The following is a 27,647-nucleotide window of genomic DNA, read 5'->3' as shown; positions in this document are numbered from 1 at the left end:
CCAGAGGCATGGCGCTTTTAGAAAAAAATATATTTTGAGTCGTGTATGGTGGGCTTCGTCTCTGCGGGCCATAGGGAAACACTAAAGCCCACAGCACAAGAAGCCCGATTAAGATGTGTCGGTTTTATGGGTCACCGCGGGCACGCGTCAAGGCTGGGTTTCGTTTAGTCCCACATGGCCAGACGAGAAGAACTTTGATCGCTTTAAATAGGGCTTCAACCGGCCTCATCATCGCCGGGCTTGGTGGCGCTAGCCTGTAACCGTAGATGAACGGGGCAACCAGAATTTGCAAGCCTCACATGGTGCACCGTGTGAGCGCAGCTCTCTGAAATCTCACTAGATTTAAGCAAGCGGACGTATATCCCTGTGGTGTACTGCTCCCGCAGCTTGTCTGGGGACTCTGGATTTAATTAAGCAAGCGGACCACTATCCGTGTACCGCTCCCGCAGCTTGTCTAGAAAATTCTTTTTCATTTTTTCATCTATTGAAATTTAGGATGCGTGCACCGATGCATCAGGCATGTGTATTGGGGAATGGGGAGAATATCACGTGATACCAAATTCGAAAAAAATCAAATTTAAATCATTCCAAAAATTCCAAAAAATATATGAATGTTTGCAACACATGTGTCTACAAACCCTAAAAAATCCAGATCCAAATTTGATATACACATTGAGAAGCAAAAAAGACAAACCTGTTGTGAATAGTGTAGCTTTTCACACTTTTCATGTTGTTTTCTTTATCGACACTATTCATGCTGAATTTATCACGGAAGCATCTAAGTGATGGTATCATCTGCCATTCTCCCCTGTGTATTGCTCCTGCAGCTCGTCTAGTGATTTTTTTTTCATTTTATATCTATTGAAATTTATGATGCATTAGAAGTGTAAATATTCTTTTTTATGGTTCCGATATGCGGGGTTTGTTCGGCCGTAACCCGTGCGAGCCCGCAAAACGCGTGTTTTTTCTTCTTCTGAATTTGACACATATCTCATATATTACACAAAATTATGAATTTAAAAAACATAAAATGTGAATATTATGAATCCAAATGACAATAACAATTCAAATCACTGAATAAAACTAATAATTCAATACAACAATTGTCCCGAATACAACAAATGGTACCGACTGTCGGTGGCAAAACCGGCAGATCTCGGGTAGGGGGTCCCGAACTGTGCGTCTAAAGATCGATGGTAATAGGAGACAGGGGACACGATGTTTACCCAGGTTTGGGCCCTCTTGATGGAGGTAATACCCTACTTCCTACTTGATTGACTTTGATGAGTATAGGGGTTACAATAGTTGATCTATCACGAGATCGTAATGGCTAAACCCTACATGTCTAGCCTATATGATTATGATTGTGATTGCCTCTATGGACTAAACCCTCTAGTTTATATAGACACCGGAGGGGAATAGGGTTTGTACAGAGTCGATTTACAGAGAAAGAAATCTTCATATCCGCACGCTAAGCTTGCCTTCCACGCTAAGGAGAGTTCCATCCGAACACGGGGAAAGTCTTTCGTCTTGTATCTCCACGGCCCATTAGTCCGACCCATATCACTTAGCCCGGATGCCCGAGGATCCCATAATCCTAGACTCCCTCAGTAGCCCCTGAACCAGTCTTCAATGACGATGTGGCCGGCGCGCAGATTGTCTTCGACGTTGCAAGGCGGGTTCCTCCTCCGAACACTTCAAATCAGTTGATCGTCAGTACTATATTTGGCTCTGTACAATAGTCATACCTCTGAATTACAAGGGCAGAATACAGATAAGCTCTGTCTTCTGAAGATTTCACTGGTGAAACATTGCGTCCGGCCATTTTGTTACTTCAAACCATTTTTTGGCCTCCTGTTTCGCGTTTCGAGACGCAACCACCGACGTCACGTCTTGTCAAAGCAGAGATCGTGCCCCCTTATTACGGGATTTTCATCAATACGGGTTTGGGAAAACTAACCGTGCCATTTCGCACGACCCCTTGGAAATAGGCGAGCTTTAAGACTCATGGGGGACACATGATATTCACTGCCTTTATAAGGAGATAAGATTCCCCCTTTTTACCCCACGCCTTCCCCTTCCTTAGCCCATCCGCCCTCAAGCTCCAGCGCCCAAGCTTCAATCCTCTTCGTTCCTAGAAAGTACTCCAGCCATGTCCGGATCCGGAGCGCAGGGCAAGTGGATGGCTTCCTCCGTCACGGAGAAAAACATCAAGGAACTCCGGGAAGCGGGGTACCTGGCCAAGGAGATCGCCCACCGGCTTCCAGCCAAAAAGCAGATCATCCCCACTCTAAAGCCCGGCGAGAGGGTAGTGTTTATCCCTCATTGTCTTCACGGACTGGGGTTTCCCCTTCATCCTTTCGTCCGCGGCCTCATGTTTTACTACGGGCTAGATTTCCATGATCTAGCCCCAAATTCTTTCCTCAACATTTCGGCGTTTATCGTCGTATGCGAGGCATTCCTTCGCATTTCCCCCCACTTCGGCCTATGACTCAAGGTCTTCAATGTGAAGCCAAAAGTGGTGGATAGCCAGCAGGGCGGATTGCGGTGGCGCTATGGTGAGCAAACTTCCCAACGTCACTTGGCCCCAGGGCACCTTCGTGGAGACCGTGAAGGGATGGCAGCAGGGGTGGTTCTATGTCACAGAGCCCCGTGACTCCACATGGGCTGCTCCTGCGGAGTTCAAGTCCGGACCCCAATGCGGCTGGCATCCTGGCTCAACAAGGGCCTGGACTGGGCATCGTCTGACGAGGTAACTGAAAGTGCGTTATATCGACTAGAGGGGGGGGGGTGAATAGGCGATTTTTATGAAAGTCTTCAAAACGTGAGAGTTGTGAAGACAAACAGTGAAGATCATGCCTATTACTATGCAGCGGAAGTTAGATTACACTAGGCCAGCCATGGTCATGTATTCAATAGAGTGAAAGCGCAATGACAAACAGCTTCAGTGTAATAAGGATCAGGTAGGAAGAAGTTATGAAGCCAAACAGATCATGCATTCATGTTGTGAAGACAAAAGATAAAGCAAGCATGCAATGGCTTCACAATGAATAACTGTAAGCGAGAAGAAGTGAAGATGAAACCAGTGACACGTTGAAGACAATGATTTGTTGGACCAGTTCCAGTTGCTGTGACAACTGTACGTCTGGTTGGAGCGGCTAGGTATTTAAACCAAAGGACACACAGTCCCGGACACCCAGTCAAGGACACTTAGTCCAAGACACCCAGTCCTCACCGTTTTCTCCTTGAGCTAAGGTCACACAGACCTCGCCCAATCACTCAGGTAAGTCTTCAAGGTAGACTCCCAAACCTTCACAGACTTCGTTCACTGACAATCCACAATTTCTCTTGGATGCTCAGAACGCGACGCCTAACCGTCTGGAGGATGCACAGTCCTCAAGTGTAATAAGTCTTCAAATCACACAGACACGAAGACTTAAGTGATGCCCAATTTACTCTGGCTCTGGGTGGTTAGGGCTTTTCTCCTCACTAGGAATTTTTCTTTCAAAGGCTTCGAGGTGGGTTGCTCTCAAACGACAAAAGCCGTGCACTGAAATCTGAGCAGCCAACCGTTTATGGTTGTGGGGGTGGACTATTTATAGCCACTTGGCAACCCGACCTAATCTGTCCGAAATGACCCTGGGTCACTAAGGAACTGACACGTGTACCAACGGTCGAATTTTGAACTCACACGACAACTTTACTTGGGCTACAAGTAAAGCTGACTTGTCTGACTCTGGATAAGATTTTCTCTTGAAGTCTTCGCTCGAAGACATAGGATTTGAATTAGGCATCACTTCAGTCATTCTGACTGGTTCTCTTCGACCCACTTAACAGTACGGTGGTTCCTATGACACAACATGAATGAAATAAAACTACGAAGGATCTAGGTCTTCGAGTTCCAAAAGCTTCATAGGGAGTCTTCTCATGTCATTGTCTTCAATATGAATATCTTCATAAACCACCATTGTCTTCAATGTCTTCGTACATTTTTAGGGGTCATCTTTGGTAGTAAAACCGAATCAATGAGGGACTTCTACCTGTGTTTTCCTGCAATTCTCACAAACACATTAGTCCCTCAACTAGGTTTGTCGTCAATACTCCAAAACCAACTAGAGGTGGCACTAGATGCACTTACAATCTCCCCCTTTTTGGTGATTGATGACAAACTAGTTGAAGTTTTCAACGGGAAACATAATTTGTGAAATTGTAAAAGAATTGTCTTCATAAGTTGCAAGGGCTCCCCCTGAAGATGTGCATATAAGTAATTTGCTTCTTGAATGCAAATGCACATGGCAGGATGTACTTGTGGAGATCCACTTCAACTTATGACAATCCACTATGCATGTGAAAGTATATGAAGATAATGACATGCATAATGGAAAATGGACGTCTGCAGAATGAGATGAGTGCGGAATTTATCTTCGCAAAACGGAGTGACAAACAGGTAGCAGACGACCATCAAGACTAAGTGTTACAACTCAATGAAGCAAATGTAGCAAAAAACGGGAGTTGTAAGCACGAAGCAAAATGTAGCAAAATATGAAGGCACCCGCCCATAGTGACCCGCTTGAAGACTATAACCATCATATGCTTCTCCCCCTTTTGTCAGTGATGACCAAAAAGGTTTGAAGACATAGAGGTTTCTACGCGTTCCCAGGCGTAGCAGGGTCGGTGGAGTTGTTTGGCGGCGGTGCAGACGAGCTTGGTGCAGATTCGACGCGCGTTGAAGCAGGTGGAGATGATGTCGCGTCGTCTTCTTCTTCAATAATCCGGGCAGACACGGTGGCAGCAGAAGAAGAGAACTCTGACTCTTCAAGTGATGGTGTGCTGCGCATCACCACTCTTCTTGGAGGCGTGGAGTCAAATTTGAAATGCTCTGTGAAGCCATCCTCATGCAGTTCAGCTTCAGGGTACATCATAGTGAGGCCCTTCCAAGTGCGGCGACAGGTCTCGTGTGTGACAAATGCATTCTTGGTTGCCAGATTTCTGATGCGATTGACTTCTTGCATGATGCTTCTCATCTGCCTCTTGAGCCAGTCGTGATGCCTATCTTGCTTTTGGTGAAGAGCCACAAGAAGCTCTCTGTCATTGAGTGTACGAGCGCGCTTCTTGGGTCTTTTTGCAGCTGTGCTGTTGGTGGCTTCAGTTGATGCAGGGGCACGTGTGGTGCCAGCCATTGGATACACTCGGGAGAGAGCTTCAACACCTTCAATATTTTGAGTGAATCTCTGGTGTTCTGCATTCTGAAGACTTAGTGGTTGCTTGGCCGGCTCTGGATATATGGCTTCAGCAGATGTGTCCATATCTGGCAAAAATATCCTATGATTGCGGGCTGAGGGTTGATAGGAGATTGCAGAGTGAAGCTTGATCAGCCTCATAACCCAAGGAGCATAAAATTTTAATCCAAACAGTTCTGAAGCAGACGCTGCAAATTGTCGGATGAAGAGATCCTGTGTATTGAAGCATTTGCCGTGAAGAATGCAGAAGATGAGAGTCTTCATGGCACCATCAATCGTTGCATATCGAGAGTGTCCCTTGATTGGCAGAGAGTCCGCCTTATGATGTGATATATTGTTCTGGGCAGGTACTCTAAGTCTTCAACGAAGAACTTAGTTGGATAGGGTGCATTTGGAGGAAATGGCTTCATCATTGAGAGCATCTGACTCATATCTGGCTCAGGACGCTGAAATATGCTCTCAATTGCTTCAACATGGAGTTGGCACCCTTCTTCAAAGAATTCGCCAGGAGTGGGAAGTCCGGTAAGCTCAATTAGATCGAAAGCATTGGCTTCATGATGGATATTTCCTGTCATCCACTCCAGGATCCATGTCTTCGGATCTCTGTTATAGCCTTTGATATGCAAGGTGGCATAGAACTGGAGCAGAAGCTCTTTGTTCCAGTGCTCTTCGTCAGTGATAAATGGCAGCAAACCCATTTGCTTGAAGCAATCCAGTGCTTCTTCCAGACCAGGCAGACCAGCAACAGCTTCAACCTCAAGGCGCTTGTGAGGAAAGATGCGGCCTTGGTTGTAGAGGATGCATGAATAATAGCTGCGCTGTTGATGGCTCCAGAACCTATCTGATACAATCCGTTCCCTTGAATAAGGGTTCTTGGAGCGGTCAAAAAACGTGTTATCTGCCCTGAAGCCGTTGATGTTGAAGGAACCAGGAGCTGATGCAGGACCTGGGAACCTTGGTAGTCGTGGGATCGGCTTCTGGACCTGGGGCCTGTGCGCAATATGATAGTTGAATTGTGGTCCGGCAGCAGACTCAGGCACAGAATGTTCAGGAGCAGTAGCTTCGGTGTCTTCTGAAGCTGTTGTTGGGGAGGGCTCCACATTTGCTTCGGCGTTGTTTGTGGCAGCCTCAACATTTCCAGCTTCAGGCACGTTCTCCTTGAGAACTGCTTCTTGTTGGTGCGGGGGAGTTGGAGCTTGTGGTATTTCTGCTTGCTCTTCGGCTGATGCAGCCGGAATGTCTTCAGCAGCCTGAGCCCTTGGCCCTTTGCGAAGCCTATGGAATGTAGGCGCTGGTGGAGTTGCAGTGGGTTGGGGCTCATCTTCCTCCTGTGGGCGATCTGCCCACGATGCATTTTGTGTGATTGGTGTCAATGGACGACCAATACTGATCTGTTCGCTTGTCTCAAGCTGAGGAAGGGCTGCATCACCTTGCACATTGTCTTGGGGACTAATGTCTTCAGCAGCATTGGGGTTGGCTGCTAGAATGTCTTCAGCGTGCGGAGCCTCTATGTAAGCAGGCTCATGCACTGTCAACTGACGGTCTGCGTCAGGATAGCGGACGCAGAGTGGTTCAACTATCAGGGGCTCTGTGGGAGCAGCCCGAGATTTCTTGGTCTTGCGCTTCTTGATGATGGGTTCAGAAGGAGAGGCTTCAGAATGTTTTCTCTTCTTAGCTTTAGCCTCTGCAGTCCGTGTCTTCTTGTGCTGTGAGGCGGTTGATCGACTCTTTGGCTTCGAGCCAGTCGTTGCAGCGGGGAAGACAATCGGAGCATCAGGTTCTGACCTTGGCGCTACAGGTTCGGGCACAGCCGCCTTCTTTTTCTTCTTCGCGGCCATCCTGGGGTCAATGCCGGGACGCCCAAGTGCCTTGCGCTTTTCTGCCTCATTGTAGGCTTGCACGCAGCGTTCAGCCAAAGTCTTCATGCGTTCTCGCGAGCCTTGAGCTTCGGCGCGCGTCTTCAGGAAGTTCTCTTTCAGCTCGTGCAACATGATCTTGAAGTTTTTCACTTCTTGCACACTGAGCTTGGCCACGTGCTTCTTGAACTGAGCCTTTTCATGATCAATTTTCTGCTTCAGTTCTACAATTCGCTGGGCTATTGCAAGTTCTGAAGCAATTGCACCTTGAAAGGCAACGCTGAGGCCTATGGGTAGCTGCAGATCATTGAAGCTTATGTCTGGTGTGTCAAACCATTCATCGATGAAGTTGTGAATGATGGCGACATCAAACAGAGGCAGATTGTTGAAGATTTCGGCCTCCTCCTTGCTCTTGATGAGCTGCTCAAGAGCATCATCTCCAAGATCTTCATCGCTTGAGAGATCAATGGCTTCGCAGCGCAGAATGTCAGCAGCTGTGAGCTCTTTGCCTGTGTGTGACTGAGGCTTCTTGGCTTCTTGGGGCTTGGACACTCGTGATAAGCCTTCTGACTGCACACTGGCTTCAGGAGGTGCAGTTGCTAAAGGCTTCACTCTTGCGATCTTGGGAGAAGCGGCTGGCTTTGAAGCTTTTGGTGCTTTTGGCTTCTTCTGCTTTGGCTTCGGAGCAGCAGGGGCGTCATCTGACTCAGTATCTGCTGGAGGGTCATTCACAGCAGTCCCTTGGACTAGGATGCGAGTGATGAGGCCTGCAAGATTGGCATACGGCCCGATGATATTGGGATCGGCGTTGCGTGTGCCATCCGCCCTTGGTGAGGAGGGACCAGGGTTGAAGTCAAGCCCAAATTTCTTCTTGTTTATCTTTGCTGACTGTTGTGCAAACTGAAAGTTGCGCTTGAAGAGATTATCATCGCGACACCAGAGAAGTGATGACGGATGTGCCTCAGCTGGCTGTGGTCCTCTCACCATGCATGGATAGAAGCCTTGAGCAATGGCTTCGTCTCTGGACTTGGGTACGAGATTTTTGTATAATACATCTCCCCACGGTCTCTTGATGGCGCACTTCTCCACATATTCCTGAGTGATGAAGCGGTAGTGGAACCATTGCTCTGCCCAATATCTTCGAATCCATTGGATTCGTGTCTTGCGCTGACCATAGCTTTCTTCAGGATCAGTTTTGTACATCTCTGCCAATTCATCAGGCAGATCTTTGGACGTTTCACCACGTCGCTGTCTGCCTCCCTTCCTTGCAGCTGTTTCTGAAGCCATGAATAACTTGGAAGGCTTCAAGATGTTCAAAGGCTTCAAAGGCTTCCTTTTGCAAGAACTGGCTTCAGGCGAGTTGATGTGATGCTGCAAGTACTCTGCAAATGAATGCAGACTATGAGAACCAAAGGATTCTCCCACGGACATGTACCTGTGACAGCATTAAGGTGCGAGGGAAGGGGAAGAGGTCATATGCATTCTCAGAAGATTTTGAAGATAAATCGGTTTAGAAGACATTGACCTCATTATGCGAAGACATTCACTTATAGATAAGAAGTTGGTTCCAGATTTGTACGAACCCATGGATCAGTACAAGTGAGGAATCTAACTACTTTATGAAGCACAAGTGAATATACTAGGCATGTTATGAGATGCAGCGAGAGATTTAACTGGTGTGAAGAGAAACTTCTTATGGCAGAAAGTGACTGAACTGTAGGATCAAAAGAAGCTGTAAAAAGAGGTTTTATTTACCACACTTGGAACTGCTAGACGAAGTGAGAGTTGAGGCCGAGCAGTTCGATCCTCCATGCCCTAACTTGGCGACGGAAGACACCTACGGCGACGGCGGAGAGAGCGATGTCCGCTGTCGGCGTGAAAACGGCGTCGGAGAGGTTGCGGCAGTGAAGCGCTTCGTCGCCGGCGTCGTCGAGTGCTAGCGGTGGCGCTAGGGTTCGTGCGAGGGTGGAAGAAGGAGATAATGACCGCAGTGAATCGTGTATTTATAGGGATAGAGGCGGCACAGCGTTATTATGCAGGTACCCCTGGCGGTTCGCATTTGAGGCACGCGTGGCCAGTTAGAGGAAGATTGGGATTTGTTCCGTGTCCCACGCACGCCTAAATTGTCGGACGGTCGTTCCTGCTTCTCCGGATCTTATGTGGAGGAATGAGCATTAAAAACGGACTTTTATGGTTGTCTCAATGTCTTCGGCCGACAAGGACACTGTGAAGACATTCGACAGTTTCAACAGAATGCATATGACTTGGAGAGATAGAGTTTGAGATAGAAAGCATAGAGAGGTTAGGGTCCGATCACATTCACTTAGTTCAAAAGATTCAACCAAGAAGACATAGCTATAAGTGAATGCTGTAGAGGACAGAACATCAGTACATATATATATCCATATAATCAACGCAGTGAAGATAATCATGAAGACATATTGAGAATGAAACCAAACCAATTGTGAAGACATTGAGAGGTAACGCCATGAGAGAAATGCTTCAAAATGGAACGTTTGGTGGTGGCGTTACCCACCGTATAGGAAGTATTAGACCCAGACATGGCGCACAATTATCGTGGCGCTCCGAAGTCAAATTCCACATTAATGTATTCACACTTAGAATGTATGTCTTCATTGTTTGAAGATATACGCTACTTCGTGTGTTGCACATCTAAGTCATCAATATGCTTAAGTGTTAGGATGTGTGCCTGATCACAGGACATTTGAGGATTCCAAGATATTTAGCTCACACCGTAACTTGCAAAATCTCTTCTCATCCAAGGGATTTGTGAAGATATCTGCCAATTGTTCTTCAGTGTTGACGTGTATGATATCAATGTCTTCCTTCACAACATGATCTCTGAGAAAGTGATGACGAATTTCAATGTGCTTTGTCTTCGAGTGCTGAACTGGGTTGTTGGCAATCTTGATGGCGCTTTCGTTGTCGAAGTAAAGTGGCACTTGCTTCAGATGAATGCCATAACCTTGAGTGTTTGCTTCATCCACAGAAGCTGAGCACAGCAAGATCCAGCAGCAATGTATTCAGATTCAGCAGTGGAGAGTGATACACAGTTCTGCTTCTTTGAAGACCAACATACAAGTGATCGTCCCAGAAAGTGACATGTGCCTGATGTAGACTTGCGATCAACTTTGTCACCAGCATAATCAGCATCCGAAAATCCAACTAAATCAAACTCTGAGCCCTTTGGATACCATAATCCTAGAGTTGGGGTGTGAGCCAAATATCGAAGAATTCGCTTCACAGCTAAGTGATGCGACTCCTTTGGTGTCGCTTGAAATCGAGCACACATGCAAACACTAAGCATGATATCTGGCCTAGATGCACATAAATAAAGCAAAGACCCAATCATGGAGCGGTATACCTTTTGATCGAACTCTTTACCATTGTCGTCGGGACCCAGATGATGCTTGGCTGGCATTGGTGTTGTGAAGCCTTTGCAGTCTTGCATACCGAACTTCTTCAGGCACTCTTTAAGATATTTCTCTTGAGATATGAAGATGCCGTTGCGTTGTTGCCGTATTTGAAGACCGAGAAAGAACTTCAGCTCCCCCATCATGGACATCTGATATTGCTCTTGCATCATATATCCAAACTCTTCACTATACTTCTGATTGGTGCAGCCGAAGATAATGTCATCCACATATATTTGGCACACAAACAGTTCACCATCATATGTCTTCGTGAAAAGAGTGGGATCCAGGGAACTAGGTATGAAGCCTTTGCTTTTCAGAAAGTACTTGAGTGTATCATACCAGGCCCTAGGGGCTTGTTTGAGGCCATACAGTGCCTTGTTGAGCTTGTATACCATATCAGGATATTTTGGATTTTCAAAGCCAGGTGGTTGTGCAACATACACTTCTTCTTCAATCTTGCCATTGAGAAAGGCACTTTTCACATCCATCTGATAGAGAAGTATGTTATGATGATTTGCATAGGCCAGCAGTATGCGTATGGCTTCAAGCCTAGCCACAGGAGCAAATGTTTCATCGAAGTCAATGCCCTCCACCTGAGTATATCCTTGAGCAACTAGACGAGCTTTGTTTCTGACAACTTGACCATGCTCATCTTGCTTGTTGCGGTATATCCATTTGGTGCCTATTATGTTGTGCTTCCGTGGATCAGGACGCTTGACCAGTTCCCATACATTATTCAGCTCAAACTGTTGAAGCTCTTCTTGCATAGCTTGAATCCATTCAGGTTCCATGAAGGCTTCTTCAACTTTCTTGGGTTCTGATATTGAGACGAATGCGAAATGCCCACAGAAGTTTGTTAGCTGAGTTGCCCTTGAACGAGTGAGTGGACCAGGTGCATTGATGCTGTCCATTATTTTGTCAATTTGTACTTCATTTGCAACACGAGGGTGTGTGGGGCGAAGACTTTGCTCTTGCTGATCTATGTGGTCATTTGAAGGTATATCTTCAGGCTGAGCATTGTCTTCATGTGGATCAGGTGCTGAGATGATAAGTTCTTCTTCAGGTTGAGCTTCAGAAGGTACAATTTCTCCAGTTCCCATAAGCTTGATTGATTCATTTGCTGGAACTTCATCTAGCACATTTGGCAATTGCTCTCTTTGTGATCCATTGGTTTCATCAAACCGCACATCCACTGTTTCAACCACTTTGTAGTGGTAGAGGTTGAAGACTCTGTAGGAGTGCGAATCCTTTCCATATCCAAGCATGAAGCCCTCATGTGCTTTTGGTGCAAACTTTGAGGTGTGGTGTGGGTCCTTGATCCAGCATTTTGCGCCAAATACTCTGAAGTAACTGACATTTGGCTTCTTGCCAGTTAGGAGTTCATAGGATGTCTTGTTCAGAAGCTTATGAAGATAAACACGATTGATTGTATGACATGCAGTATCAATGGCTTCAGTCCAGAATTTTCTTGGAGTCTTGTATTCATCTAGCATTGTTCTGGCCATCTCAATGAGTGTTCTGTTCTTGCGTTCGACGACGCCATTCTGCTGTGGCGTGTATGGAGCTGAGAATTCATGTGTGATGCCCAAGGTGTCCAGATATGTATCAAGGCCAGTGTTTTTGAATTCAGTGCCATTGTCACTTCTGATGTGCTTTATCTTGGCGCCAAAATTGTTCATAGCTCGATTTGCGAAGTGTCTGAAGACATCCTGCACTCCAGTCTTGTAAAGGATTATGTGCACCCAAGTATATCTAGAATAATCATCAACAATTACGAAGCCATAGAGGCATGCAGAAGTAGTAAAAGTTGAGTAGTGAGTGGGACCGAAAAGATCCATGTGAAGCAGTTCGAAGGGTTGAGTAGTGGTCATGATTGTCTTCGAAGGATGTTTTGCCCTTGTCATCTTCCCTGCTTCACAGGCACCGCATAAGTGATCTTTCTTGAACTTGACGCCTTCAATGCCTATGACGCGCTTTTTCTTCGCAAGGGTGTGGAGGTTCCTCATGCCAGCATGCCCAAGCCTTCGATGCCAAAGCCAGCATTCTGAAGCTTTTGCAAGAAGACATACTGCAAGTTGTGGTCCTGCTGAGAAATCTACCACATACAAATCACCTTTCCTATACCCTTCAAACACTAGAGATTTGTCAGATTCCATTAGCACCAGGCAGCGATATTTGCCAAACATTACAATCATATTCAAATCGCAAAGCATTGAGACAGACATTAAGTTGAAGCCAAGGGATTCAACAAGCATGACTTTATCCATGTGTTGATCCTTTGAGATTGCAACTCTACCTAGACTCAATACCTTACTTTTACCAGTGTCAGCAAATGTAATGTGGCTCTTGTCGGATGGACGTAAAGTTGAGTCCATAAGAAGGCTTCTTCTGCCAGTCATGTGATTTGTACACCCACTGTCAATAATCCATTCTGAAGACTTTGAAGTTGCTGGTATCGTACCCTACAGTGCAGTTAGGGGGATAGGCTTCACGAAGAGTGTTGTGAAGCATAAACATTTGACGAACCAGTGGGTTATGAAAGCTTAGATCCAAATTAGGACTAATGGGGAGAGTAGCATGCGATTCAGGAACGAAGTACATAATGATGCCATTTGGGCAGTTTATCTTGCGCCCCACAAGATTTTTATGGTCCCCAGCAATAGCATCAGAAGATTTTGTTTTTGTGCTGGAGACCTTTCCCTGCAAAGGAGAGTTAAGCTTTCTTAACCACCCACATCTTCAAGGGTGGCTTAGAAGCTATAAGTCTAAGTGCAGCATCTGAGAATTTTGGCTTTGAAACCTTAGCAAACAGTCTAGCAGGTGGACAATAATACTCATAGGAATAAGCAGAATAATTTTTGGTCATTTGAACATGACGGTTCGATGAACCACTCTCATATTCATATGCCTGAGTATGGTTCCCCTGCAAAACATTTGCGTTAGTGCGACTCAGGTGAGTCCCCTGTTTGTATGAAGCATTTGGACCATATGAAGCCTTTGGTCTGAGGTTTGTCTTCTTCAAGTGAGGTGTCATGAAGACATTCACAGGAAGATTTTCCAGACATGTTTTCGGAACCCAGATCTTCTTCATATGCGGTCCATTCCTACAGTTAGTACCAATGTACCTGGCAAACACTTCACCATTCTGATTCTTAAACAGCTTATAGTTTGCATCAAAGGATTCATCAATGATAATTGGGTTAGCACAAGTGAAGCCAGATAAATTGGATGGATCTGCTGAAAGTTCCTTTGCAGCAACCCATGTAGTTTTGGGGTACTTCTCAGGTTTCCAGTAAGACCCATCTGCATTAATTTTCCTTACGAACCCAACACCCTCTTTCCTAGGGTTTCGGTTCAGAATCTGCTTCTTAAGGACATCACATAATGTCTGATGCCCTTTCAGACTTTTGTACATCCCTGTTTCAAGCAATGTCTTCAACCTAGCATTCTCATCAGCAATAGCAGTGGTATCCTCAGCAGAGGGGTTAGTTACCATATCAACAGTTGAAGATATTGAAACAGTAGTAGCAGTGGAACATTCAGCAACAGAAGCAGCATTATCACGCTCAATGCATTTAAGACATGGCGGTTCAAATCCTTCCTGAGCGGGACTGATCTGTTCAGCGCGAAGTGACTCATTTTCCTTTTGAAGATCTTCATGAGCCACCCTCAATTTCTCAAGTTCTTGCTTCCTTTGAATATAATCATAGGAAAGCTTTTCATGAGTTGTTGAGAGAGTATCATGACGATCTTCAAGTTCCTGATACTTAACGTGAAGGTTTTTTATGTCTTCAATTAAGGATTCAGATCGAGTCATTTCAGCACCCAACAGATCATCGCTTCTGTCTAACAATTTTTGAATATGTTCCATAGCTTTCTGTTGTTCATTTGCAATTTTAGCAAGTGTTTTGTAGCTAGGTTTTGAATCACATTCAGAGTCATCGTCACTAGATGTTTCATAGCGAGTTGTGCGTGTGTTTACCTTGGCACCGCGTGCCATGAAGCAGTAGGTAGGAGTGGAGTCGTCCTTGTCATTTGCGTCGGTGTCGGTGATGCAGTCATTGTCTTCAGTATTGAAGATGGACTTGGCGACGTATGCTGTAGCCAGACTCGCAGTGCCAGAATCAGACTCCTCCTCAGACTCCACCTCTGCCTCCTCAGATGCGGACTCCTCCTCTGAATCCATCTCTTTTCCAACAAACGCACGTGCCTTGCCAGATGAGCTCTTCTTGTGTGATGAAGACCTTGATGAAGTTTTGGAAGAAGACTTTGAGTATTTCTTATTCTTCTTGTCGTCAGAATCATATTCCTTGCTCTTCTTCTTCCTTCTATTCTCATTGTCCCACTGTGGACACTCAGAGATGAAGTGTCCAGTTTTCTTGCACTTGTGACATGTTTTCTTCTTGTAGTCATGAGCAGAAGCTTCATCATTCCTTGAGCTTGATCGTGAAGATTTCCTGAAGCCTTTCTTCTTAGTGAATCTTTGGAACTTCTTCACTAGCATTGCAAGTTCTCTTCCAATGTCTTCAGGATCATCAGAACTGCAGTCAGATTCTTCTTCAGATGAGGAGACAGCTTTTGCCTTCTAGGCACGAGTTCGCCCATAGTTTGGACCGTAGATATCTCTTTTCTCAGAAAGCTGAAACTCATGTGTGTTGAGCCTCTCAAGTATGTCAGACGGATCGAGTGTCTTGAAATCAGGACGTTCTTGAATCATCAGGGCCAGAATGTCAAACGAACTATCAAGTGATCTCAGCAGCGTCTTGACGATTTCATGTTTGGTGATCTCAGTAGCGCCGAGGGCTTGAAGCTCATTTGTGATGTCAGTGAGCCGATCAAAGGTGTGCTGGACATTCTCATTGTCATTTCGTTTGAAGTGGTTGAAGAGATTGCGAAGGACACTGAATCTTTGATCTCTCTGGGTTGATATGCCTTCATTAACCTTGGAGAGCCAGTCCCAGACCAGCTTGGATGTCTTCAAGGCACTCACACGGCCATACTGTCCTTTGGTCAGATGACCACAGATGATATTTTTGGCAGTAGAGTCCAGTTGAGTGAACTTCTTGACATCAGCAGCAGTGACACCTTCTCCAGCCTTGGGAACGCCGTTCTCGATGACATACCATAGGTCGACGTCAATGGCTTCAAGATGCATGCGCATCTTATTCTTCCAGTAGGGATATTCAGTTCCATCAAAGACGGGGCACGCAGCGGAGACTTTATTATCCCTGCAGTCGACATAGCTAAAACTCCAGGTGGTTAAACCGAATCACACAGAACAAGGGAGCACCTTGCTCTGATACCAATTGAAAGTGCGTTATATCGACTAGAGGGGGGGTGAATAGGCAATTTTTATGAAAGTCTTCAAAACGTGAGAGTTGTGAAGACAAACAGTGAAGATCATGCCTATTACTATGCAGCGGAAGTTAGATTACACTAGGCCAGCCATGGTCATGTATTCAATAGAGTGAAAGCGCAATGACAAACAGCTTCAGTGTAATAAGGATCAGGTAGGAAGAAGTTATGAAGCCAAACAGATCATGCATTCATGTTGTGAAGACAAAAGACAAAGCAAGCATGCAATGGCTTCACAATGAATAACTGTAAGCGAGAAGAAGTGAAGATGAAACCAGTGACACGTTGAAGACAATGATTTGTTGGACCAGTTCCAGTTGCTGTGACAACTGTACGTCTGGTTGGAGCGGCTAGGTATTTAAACCAAAGGACACACAGTCTCGGACACCCAGTCAAGGACACTTAGTCCAAGACACCCAGTCCTCACCGTTTTCTCCTTGAGCTAAGGTCACACAGACCTCGCCCAATCACTCAGGTAAGTCTTCAAGGTAGACTCCCAAACCTTCACAGACTTCGTTCACTGACAATCCACAATTTCTCTTGGATGCTCAGAACGCGACGCCTAACCGTCTGGAGGATGCACAGTCCTCAAGTGTAATAAGTCTTCAAATCACACAGACACGAAGACTTAAGTGATGCCCAATTTACTCTGGCTCTGGGTGGTTAGGGATTTTCTCCTCACTAGGAATTTTTCTTTCAAAGGCTTCGAGGTGGGTTGCTCTCAAACGACAAAAGCCGTGCACTGAAATCTGAGCAGCCAACCGTTTATGGTTGTGGGGGTGGACTATTTATAGCCACTTGGCAACCCGACCTGATCTGTCCGAAATGACCCTGGGTCACTAAGGAACTGACACGTGTACCAACGGTCGAATTTTGAACTCACACGGCAACTTTACTTGGGCTACAAGTAAAGCTGACTTGTCTGACTCTGGACAAGATTTTCTCTCAAAGTCTTCGCTCGAAGACATAGGATTTGAATTAGGCATCACTTCAGTCATTCTGACTGGTTCTCTTCGACCCCACTTAACAGTACGGTGGTTCCTATGACACAACATGAATGAAATAAAACTACGAAGGATCTAGGTCTTCGAGTTCCAAAAGCTTCATAGGGAGTCTTATCATGTCATTGTCTTCAATATGAATATCTTCATAAACCACCATTGTCTTCAATGTCTTCGTACATTTTTAGGGGTCATCTTTGGTAGTAAAACCGAATCAATGAGAGACTTCTACCTGTGTTTTCCTGCAATTCTCACAAACACATTAGTCCCTCAACTAGGTTTGTCGTCAATACTCCAAAACCAACTAGAGGTGGCACTAGATGCATTTACAGTAATGGTGCTGTAGAAGCGCATCAAGAGCATGGTAGATAAAAATACCAGCCTCGCCAGCGTGATCCAGGTGATGCTCTTCCGTCGAATTCTTCCCTGTCAGGCGTGCCAAGAGCCCATGTGGAAGTTCAACCCGGTCGGTCCTCGGACCCTGCAGCGGTTCTTCGGCACGAAGCATGAAGACATGTGGAAGTTGCTCTTCAAGACCAAGAAGTCATGTCCGGAGGCAACCGAAGACCTCGGCTACGACAGCATCCACGCCGCGACCCCCGTAAGTTCTTTGATAACCTTACTTTGCGAATCCAAGGAGCACACTAAACCCTTCATTTATTTTTGTAGGGCTGGAAGAAGAAAGCGGACCGGATTCACTGTCCGGCTCCGCTGCCCGAAGACCCAGCTATTCCTCTATTGACGAGGGTGCTGGTCCCGGCGCCGGAAAAGAAAGCCAAGGGGAAGGGCAAGGAGGCCAAGAGCGGCCTCCGCCGTAAGAGTGCTTCGGACGTAGTGTCCGAGGACATCAGAACCCTCTCCTCCCCTGACGAAGAGGAAGAGGAGGAGGAAGAGAGCAACTCCCCCCTAAGGGGGAGAAGAAGAAAAGGGCAGCCTCCGTCGATCTAGAGGCGGAGGCATCCAAGAAAGGGAGGACGTCCCTTACGGATGACTCAGAATCGGACGCCGATGAGTGGCACCCCAGGCCAAAGCCCCTGGTCGGATCATAAGTACTCAAAGGTATGTATATGTCTGGCTTTTCTGGCTTATAGTTTTAATGCATTTAAATTGTATGCTGCAGTCCCTTACGTAGTCATGCAGGCAATTTTCTTTGTTCAGAGTTCCTTATGCTTGTCAAGATCTGCAAGCATTTCTTCTCTAAATATGCTTCTTGCTTACTTGAGCAATTTTAGTTTTCTGAATATGCAACTCCTCCTGAAGGTTGGAAACACATTTAGTTTGTGATAGTTAATCATGCTACCAATTTATTTGTTTCAATTCTCCTCTTTCTAGCAAACAACAACAAGGTTACGTCTGAATATGCAAGATGCTAAATGCAGATGTCCAGAATCAACCAGAAGGTAACATGAAGACTGATTAAAGAAAGAGGTGGTGGGGGATCATCTATTACCTTGCAAATTCGTGAAGCAAGTTCTTCTCCAGGTTTATATCTTCTCGATTTTGATTTTCTTCCAGACAGATCTATCATTCTAAAATGATATGACGACTCATCCATTTTTTTGGGATTGTTCTGCTGTTGTGGATCTAAGGGCGTTTGGAGGAGAAGGACTTTGCAAGGAAGAAATTTAGCACAAGATCTATAGAGAGGTCAGAAGAGATCAGCACATCTCATGTTTGTTTCAGCGTCCATGGCGGCAGCTGAGTGTTTGCGGTGTCGGGGATGAAAGAGGAGGAAGAAGACCTAGTGGCTCTGTGCGTTAGGTGGATTCTGTGTAGTGGGTCTGTCTCTTAGCGGGTTCATGCCCATTTTAGTTTTGGGCTAAAGACTGAAGGCAGAAATATAAAGTCAGAACTCTTTTTTCAGCCCGTTTGACTGCTGGCCTTTTTCGACTGACCACAACTTTGGGCCAGTCAATTTGTTCTGAATAGTTATGTTTCCTTACCTTCTACAAATCGACTGATCCCTTTCTTGAGTCAGTCGATTGATCTATAGCCGCTCCCGTTTTGAGAAGTCAGTGGAGTACTTTATGATGATGATTAGATTGCAGCGCATTTTTCGCTCATTCTCTCTTGGTGTTTTGTTCGTGCATCCCTGTCACCCGTACCTTGAGATGCATGGCTCGGCAGAAAGTGCCGAATTCCATCATGATTTCCAATTCATATTTCTCGATGAGGACAGCCTACTGGAATTACGGGAGCATCTACAGGATATTAGTTATTACTCCTACTAATCAAACTAACTTATTACATGCTTTCAGATCACGAAATTCACTTGCGGCGGGTTCGTGATGGGCGTGCGGTTCAACCACGCGTCGGCGGACGGCATGGGCGCGGCGCAGTTCATCAAGGCGGTGGGCGACATGGCGCGGGGGCTCCCGGAGCCGGCGGTGAAGCCGGTGTGGGACAGGGAGAAGTTCCCCAACCCGAGCATCAAGCCTGGCCCGCTCCCGGAGGTCCCCGTGCTGGTGCTGGACTACATCGTGCTCGACTTCCCCACGGGCTACATCGACGGGCTCAAGACGCAGTACAAGGCACACAGCGGCAAGTTCTGCTCCGGCTTCGACGTGCTGACGGCCAAGCTGTGGCAGTGCCGCACCCGGGCGCTGAACCTGGAGCCGGAGGCCACGGTGAAGCTCTGCTTCTTCGCCAGCGTGCGCCACCTGCTGAAGCTGGACGCCGGGTACTACGGCAACTCCATCTTCCCCGTGAAGATGTCCGGGAGCAGCAAGAAGGTGCTGGAGTCGTCGGTGATGGAGGTGATCGACATGATCCGGGAGGTGAAGCAGCGGATGGCGGTGGAGTTCTTCCAGTTCGCCAAGGAGGAGACGCGGCAGGATCCCTTCCAGATGAGCTTCGACTACGAGTCCATCTACGTCTCCGACTGGAGCAAGCTGGGGTTCTCCGACGTGGACTACGGCTTCGGCTCGCCCATGTTCGCCGGCCCGCTCGTGAACAACGACTTCATCGCCTCCGTCGTCATCCTTAAGGCGCCGCTGCCGCTGGACGGCACCCGGATGCTCGCCAGCTGCGTCACCAAGGAGCACTCGGAGGAGTTCGCCCGCGGCATGAAGGAGGACCTGCCATGAGCGAGCTCCTTCGCTTTGCTTTGCTAAGAGAACCTTGGCATGCATGCATGCATGCAGGGGGTGGGGATGGAAGCATCGTGGAGCTCTGCTGATGCGGCCGTTTGGTTGATATATTGTTGCTGATGTTGTTGTATTTGTACCTGTTTTCGTTGTATTTACTTACTTTGTTTCTACATCCATCTTGAGCAGTACGTTACCATTCTTAGAATGTAGACAGCCAATTTGATTTTTAATCATTTGATACGAGACAATAAAAATGATACATACCTGCATTTGGTTACTTGATTGATGATGGCTTGTATGGTTGCAAAACTCAAGAGGGACCAGAGGCATGGCGCTTTTAGAAAAAATACATTTTGAGTCGTGTATGGTGGGCTTCGTCTCTGCGGGCCATAGGGAAACACTAAAGCCCACAGCACAAGCAGCCCGATTAAGATGTGTCGGTTCTATGGGTCACCGCGGGCACGCGTCGAGGCTGGGTTTCGTTTAGTCCCACATGGCCAGACGAGAAGAACTTTGATCGCTTTAAATAGGGCTTCAACCGGCCTCATCATCGCCGGGCTTGGTGGCGCTAGCCTGTAACCGTAGATGAACGGGGCAACCAGAATTTGCAAGCCTCACATGGTGCACCGTGTGAGCGCAGCTCTCTGAAATCTCACTAGATTTAAGCAAGCGGACGTATATCCCTGTGGTGTACTGCTCCCGCAGCTTGTCTGGGGACTCTGGATTTAATTAAGCAAGCGGACCACTATCCGTGTACCGCTCCCGCAGCTTGTCTAGAAAATTCTTTTTCATTTTTTCATCTATTGAAATTTAGGATGCGTGCACCGATGCATCAGGCATGTGTATTGGGGAATGGGGAGAATATCACGTGATACCAAATTCGAAAAAATCAAATTTAAATCATTCCAAAAATTCCAAAAAATATATGAATGTTTGCAACACATGTGTCTACAAACCCTAAAAAATCCAGATCCAAATTTGATATACACATTGAGAAGCAAAAAAGACAAACTTGTTGTGAATAGTGTAGCTTTTCACACTTTTCATGTTTTTTTCTTTATCGACACTATTCATGCTGAATTTATCACGGAAGCATCTAAGTGATGGTATCATCTGCCATTCTCCCCTGTGTGTTGCTCCTGCAGCTCGTCTAGTGATTTTTTTTCATTTTTTATCTATTGAAATTTATGATGCATTAGAAGTGTAAATATTCTTTTTTATGGTTCCGATATGCGGGGTTTGTTTGGCCGTAACCCGTGCGAGCCCGCAAAACGCGTGTTTTTTCTTCTTCTGAATTTGACAAATATCTCATATATTACACAAAATTATGAATTTAAAAAACATAAAATGTGAATATTATGAATCCAAATGACAATAACAATTCAAATCACTGAATAAAACTAATAATTCAATACAAAAATTGTCCCGAATACAACAAATGGTACCGACTGTCGGTGGCAAAACCGGCAGATCTTGGGTAGGGGGTCCCGAACTGTGCGTCTAAGGATCGATGGTAACAGGAGACAGGGGACACGATGTTTACCCAGGTTCGGGCCCTCTTGATGGAGGTAATACCCTACTTCCTACTTGATTGACTTTGATGAGTATAGGGGTTACAATAGTTGATCTATCACGAGATCGTAATGGCTAAACCCTAGATGTCTAGCCTATATGATTATGATTGTGATTGCCTCTATGGACTAAACCCTCTAGTTTATATAGACACCGGAGGGGACTAGGGTTTGTACAGAGTCGATTTACAGAGAAAGAAATCTTCATATCCGCACGCTAAGCTTGCCTTCCACGCTAAGGAGAGTTCCATCCGAACACGGGGAAAGTCTTTCGTCTTGTATCTCCACGGCCCATTAGTCCGGCCCATATCACTTAGCCCGGACGCCCGAGGATCCCATAATCCTAGACTCCCTCAGTAGCCCCTGAACCAGTCTTCAATGACGATGTGGCCGGCGCGCAGATTGTCTTCGACGTTGCAAGGCGGGTTCCTCCTCCGAACACTTCAAATCAGTTGATCATCAGTACTATATTTGGCTCTGTACAACAGTCATACCTCTGAATTACAAGGGCAGAATACAGATAAGCTCTGTCTTCTGAAGATTTCACTGGTGAGACATTATGTCCGGCCATTTTATTACTTCAAACCATTTTTTGGCCTCCCGTTTCGCGTTTCGAGACGCAACCACCGACGTCACGTCTTGTCAAAGCAGAGATCGTGCCCCCTTATTACGGGATTTTCATCAATACGGGTTTGGGAAAACTAACCGTGCCGTTTCGCACGACCCCTTGGAAATAGGCGAGCTTTAAGACTCATGGGGGACACATGATATTCACTGCCTTTATAAGGAGATAAGATTCCCCCTTTTTACCCCACGCCTTCCCCTTCCTTAGCCCATCCGCCCTCAAGCTCCAGCGCCGAAGCTTCAATCCTCTTTGTTCCCAGAAAGTACTCCAGCCATGTCCGGATCCGGAGCGCAGGGCAAGTGGATGGCTTCCTCCATCACGGAGAAAGACATCAAGGAACTCTGGGAAGCGGGGTACCTGGCCAAGGAGATCGCCCACCGGCTTCCAGCCAAAAAGCAGATCATCCCCACTCTAAAGCTCGGCGAGAGGGTAGTGTTTATCCCTCATTGTCTTCGCGGACTGGGGTTTCCCCTTCATCCTTTCGTCCGCGGCCTCATGTTTTACTACGGGCTAGATTTCTGTGATCTAGCCCCAAATTCTTTCCTCAACATTTCGGCGTTTATCATCGTATGCGAGGCATTCCTTCGCATTTCCCCCCACTTCGGCCTATGACTCAAGGTCTTCAATGTGAAGCCAAAAGTGGTGGATAGCCAGCAGGGCGGATTGCGGTGGCGCTATGGTGAGCAAACTTCCCAACGTCACTTGGCCCCAGGGCACCTTCGTGGAGACCGTGAAGGGATGGCAGCAGGGGTGGTTCTATGTCACAGAGCCCCGTGACTCCACATGGGTTGCTCCTGCGGAGTTCAAGTCCGGACCCCAATGCGGCTGGCATCCTGGCTCAACAAGGGCCTGGACTGAGCGTCGTCTGACGAGGTAACGGTGCTACAGAAGCGCATCAAGAGCATGGTAGATAAAAATACCAGCCTCGCCAGCGTGATCCAGGTGATGCTCTTCCGTCGAATTCTTCCCTGTCAGGCGTGTCAAGAGCCCATGTGGAAGTTCAACCCGGTCGGTCCCCGGACCCTGCAGCGGTTCTTCGGCACGAAGCATGAAGACATGTGGAAGTTGCTCTTCAAGACCAAGAAGTCATGTCCGGAGGCAACCGAAGACCTCGGCTACGACAGCATCCACGCCGCGACCCCCGTAAGTTCTTTGATAACCTTACTTTGCGAATCCAAGGAGCACACTAAACCCTTCATTTATTTTTGTAGGGCTGGAAGAAGAAAGCGGACCGGATTCACTGTCCGACTCCGCTGCCCGAAGACCCAGCTATTCCTCTATTGACGAGGGTGCTGGTCCCGGCGCCGGAAAAGAAAGCCAAGGGGAAGGGCAAGGAGGCCAAGAGCGGCTTCCGCCGTAAGAGTGCTTCGGACGTAGTGTCCGAGGACATCGGAACCCTCTCCTCCCCTGACGAAGAGGAAGAGGAGGAGGAAGAGAGCAACTCCCCCCTAAGGGGGAGAAGAAGAAAAGGGCAGCCTCCGTCGATCTAGAGGCGGAGGCGTCCAAGAAAGGGAGGACGTCCCTTACGGATGACTCCGCATCGGATGCCGATGAGTGGCACCCCAGGCCAAAGCCCCTGGCCGGATCATAAGTACTCAAAGGTATGTATATGTCTGGCTTTTCTGGCTTATAGTTGTAATGCATTTAAATTGTATGTTGCAGTCCCTTACGTAGTCATGCAGGCAATTTTCTTTGTTCAGAGTTCCTTATGCTTGTCAAGATCTGCAAGCATTTCTTCTCTAAATATGCTTCTTGCTTACTTGAGCAATTTTAGTTTTCTGAATATGCAACTCCTCCTGAAGGTTGGAAACACATTTAGTTTGTGATAGTTAATCATGCTACCAATTTATTTGTTTCAATTCTCCTCTTTCTAGCAAACAACAGCAAGGTTACGTCTGAATATGAAAGATGCTAAATGCAGATGTCCAGAATCAACCAGAAGCTAACATGAAGACTGATTAAAGAAAGAGGTGGTGGGGGATCATCTATTACCTTGCAAATTCATGAAGCAAGTTCTTCTCCAGGTTTATATCTTCTCAGTTTTGATTTTCTTCCAGACAGATCTATCATTCTAAAATGATATGACGACTCATCCATTTTTTTGGGATTGTTCTGCTGTTGTGGATCTAAGGGCGTTTGGAGGAGAAGGACTTTGCAAGGAAGAAATTTAGCACAAGATCTATAGAGAGGTCAGAAGAGATCAGCACATCTCATGTTTGTTTCAGCGTCCATGGCGGCAGCTGAGTGTTTGCGGTGTCGGGGATGAAAGAGGAGGAAGAAGACCTAGTGGCTCTGCGCGTTAGGTGGATTCTGTGTAGTGGGTCTGTCTCTTAGCGGGTTCATGCCCATTTTAGTTTTGGGCTGATGACTGAAGGCAGAAATATAAAGTCAGAACTCTTTTTTCAGCCCGTTTGACTGCTGGCCTTTTTCGACTGACCACAACTTTGGGTCAGTCAATTTGTTCTGAATAGTTATGTTTCCTTACCTTCTACAAATCGACTGATCCCTTTCTTGAGTCAGTTGATTGATCTGTAGCCGCTCCCGTTTTGAGAAGTCAGTGGAGTACTTTATGATGATGATTAGATTGCAGCGCATTTTTCGCTCATTCTCTCTTGGTGTTTTGTTCGTGCATCCCTGTCACCCGTACCTTGAGATGCATGGCTCGGCAGAAAGTGCCGAATTCCATCATGATTGCCAATTCATATTCCTTGATGAGGACAGCCTACAGGAATTACGGGAGCATCTACAGGATATTAGTTAGTACTCCTACTAATCAAACTAACTTATTACATGGTTTCAGATCACGAAATTCACTTGCGGCGGGTTCGTGATGGGCCTGCGGTTCAACCACGCGTCGGCGGACGGCATGGGCGCGGCGCAGTTCATCAAGGCAGTGGGCGACATGGCGCGGGGGCTCCCGGAGCCGGCGGTGAAGCCGGTGTGGGACAGGGAGAAGTTCCCCAACCCGAGCATCAAGCCTGGCCCGCTCCCGGAGCTCCCCGTGCTGGCGCTGGACTACATCGTGCTTGACTTCCCCACAGGCTACATCGACGGGCTCAAGACGTAGTACAAGGCGCACAGCGGCAAGTTCTGCTCCGGCTTCGACGTGCTGACGGCCAAGCTGTGGCAGTGCCGCACCCGGGCGCTGAACCTGGAGCCGGAGGCCACGGTGAAGCTCTGCTTCTTCGCCAGCGTGCGCCACCTGCTGAAGCTGGACGCCGGGTACTACGACAACTCCATCTTCCCCGTGAAGATGTCCGGGAGCAGCAAGAAGGTGCTGGAGTCGTCGGTGATGGAGTTGATCGACATGATCCGGGAGGCGAAGCAGCGGATGGCGGTGGAGTTCATCCAGTTCGCCAAGGAGGAGACGCGGCAGGATCCCTTCCAGATGAGCTTCGACTATGAGTCCATCTACGTCTCCGACTGGAGCAAGCTGGGGTTCTCTGACGTGGACTACGGCTTCGGCCCGCCCATGTTCGCCGGCCCGCTCGTGAACAAGGACTTCATCGCCTCCGTCGTCATCCTCAAAGCGCCGCTGCCGCAGGACGGCACCCGGATGCTCGCCAGCTGCGTCACCAAGGAGCACTTGGAGGAGTTCGCCCGCGGCATGAAGGAGGACCTGCCATGAGCGAGCTCCTTTGCTTTGCTTTGCTAGACGACCGAGAGAACCTTGGCATGCATCTATGCATGCAAGGGGGTGGGGATGGAAGCATCGTGGAGCTCTGCTGATGCGGCTGTTTGGTTGATATATTGTTGCTGATGTTGTTGTATTTGTACCTGTTTTCGTTGTATTTACTTACTTTGTTTCTACATCCATCTTGAGCAGTACGTTACCATTCTTAGAATGTAGACATCCAATTTGATTTTTTAATCATTTGATACGAGACAATAAAAATGATACATACCTGCATTTGGTTACTTGATTGATGATGGCTTGTATGGTTGCAAAATTCAAGAGGGACCAGAGGCATGGCGCTTTTGGAAAAAATATATTTTGAGTCGTGTATGGTGGGCTTTGTCTCTGTGGGCCATAGGGAAATTCTAAAGCCCACAACACAAGAAGCCCGATTAAGATGTGTCGGTTCTATGGGTCACCGCGGGCACGCATCGAGGCTAGGTTTCGTTTAGTCCCACATGGCCAGACGAGAATAACTTTGATCGCTTTAAATAGGGCTTCAACCGGCCTCATCATCGCCGGGCTTGGTGGCGCTAGCCTGTAACCATAGATGAACGGGGCAACCAGAATTTGCAAGCCTCACATGGTGCACCGTGTGAGCACAGCTCTCTGAAATCTCACTAGATTTAAGCAGCTCTCTAGAAAATTCTTTTTCATTTTTTCATCTATTGAAATTTAGGATGCGTGCACCGATGCATCAGGCATGTGTATTGGGGAATGGGGAGAATATCACGTGATACCAAATTCGAAAAAATCAAATTTAAATCATTCCAAAAAATATATGAATGTTTGCAACACATGTGTCTACAAACCCTAAAAAATCCAGATCCAAATTTGATATACACATTGAGAAGCAAAAAAGACAAACCTGTTGTGAATAGTGTAGCTTTTCACACTTTTCATGTTTTTTTCTTTATCGACACTATTCATGCTGAATTTATCATGGAAGCATCTAAGTGATGGTATCATCTGCCATTCTCCCCTGTGTATTGCTCCTGCAGCTCGTCTAGTGAATTTTTTTTCCATTTTTTATCTATTGAAATTTATGATGCATTATAAGTGTAAATATTCCTTTTTATGGTTCCGATATGCGGGGTTTGTTCGGCCGTAACCCGTGCGAGCCCGCAAAACGCGTGTTTTTTCTTCTTCTGAATTTGACACATATCTCATATATTACACAAAATTATGAATTTAAAAAACATAAAATGTCAATATTATGAATCCAAATGACATTAACAATTCAAATCACTGAAAAAAAACTAATAATTCAATACAACAATTGTCCCGAATACAACAAATGGTACCGACTGTCGGTGGCAAAACCGGCAGATCTCGGGTAGGGGGTCCTGAACTGTGCGTCTAAGGATCGATGGTAACAGGAGACAGGGGACACGATATTTACCCAGGTTCGGGCCCTCTTGATGGAGGTAATACCGTACTTCCTACTTGATTGACTTTGATGAGTATAGGGGTTACAATAGTTGATCTACCACGAGATCGTAATGGCTAAACCCTAGAGGTCTAGCCTATATGATTATGATTGTGATTGCCTCTATGGACTAAACCCTCTAGTTTATATAGACACCGGAGGGGAATAGGGTTTGTACAGAGTCGATTTACAGAGAAAGAAATCTTCATATCCGCACGCTAAGCTTGCCTTCCACGCTAAGGAGAGTTCCATCCGAACACGGGGAAAGTCTTTCGTCTTGTATCTCCACGGCCCATTAGTCCGGCCCATATCACTTAGCCCGGACGCCCGAGGAGCCCATAATCCTAGACTCCCTCAGTAGCCCCTGA

General features: G+C 46.7%; 2 pseudogenes across 1 annotated transcript; both read left to right on the top strand.

The window, feature by feature from the left end:
- The first annotated feature begins 19,138 nt into the window (after window positions 1-19,138).
- LOC125546674 (acyl transferase 9 pseudogene) lies at window positions 19,139-20,166 on the top strand (annotated as a pseudogene).
- Window positions 19,277-26,019, top strand: LOC125548005 (acyl transferase 9 pseudogene; annotated as a pseudogene). Its single transcript, XR_015618222.1, has 2 exons — window positions 19,277-19,342; window positions 25,098-26,019. The product of XR_015618222.1 is annotated as an acyl transferase 9 pseudogene (transcript).
- Window positions 26,020-27,647: the final 1,628 nt, after the last annotated feature.

This window comes from Triticum urartu, chromosome 3A (genome assembly GCF_056163025.1).
Source record: "Triticum urartu cultivar PI428250 chromosome 3A, HENAU_Tu73, whole genome shotgun sequence".
Classification (NCBI taxonomy): domain Eukaryota; kingdom Viridiplantae; phylum Streptophyta; class Magnoliopsida; order Poales; family Poaceae; genus Triticum; species Triticum urartu.
This window is presented reverse-complemented; position numbering and strand designations above follow the sequence as displayed.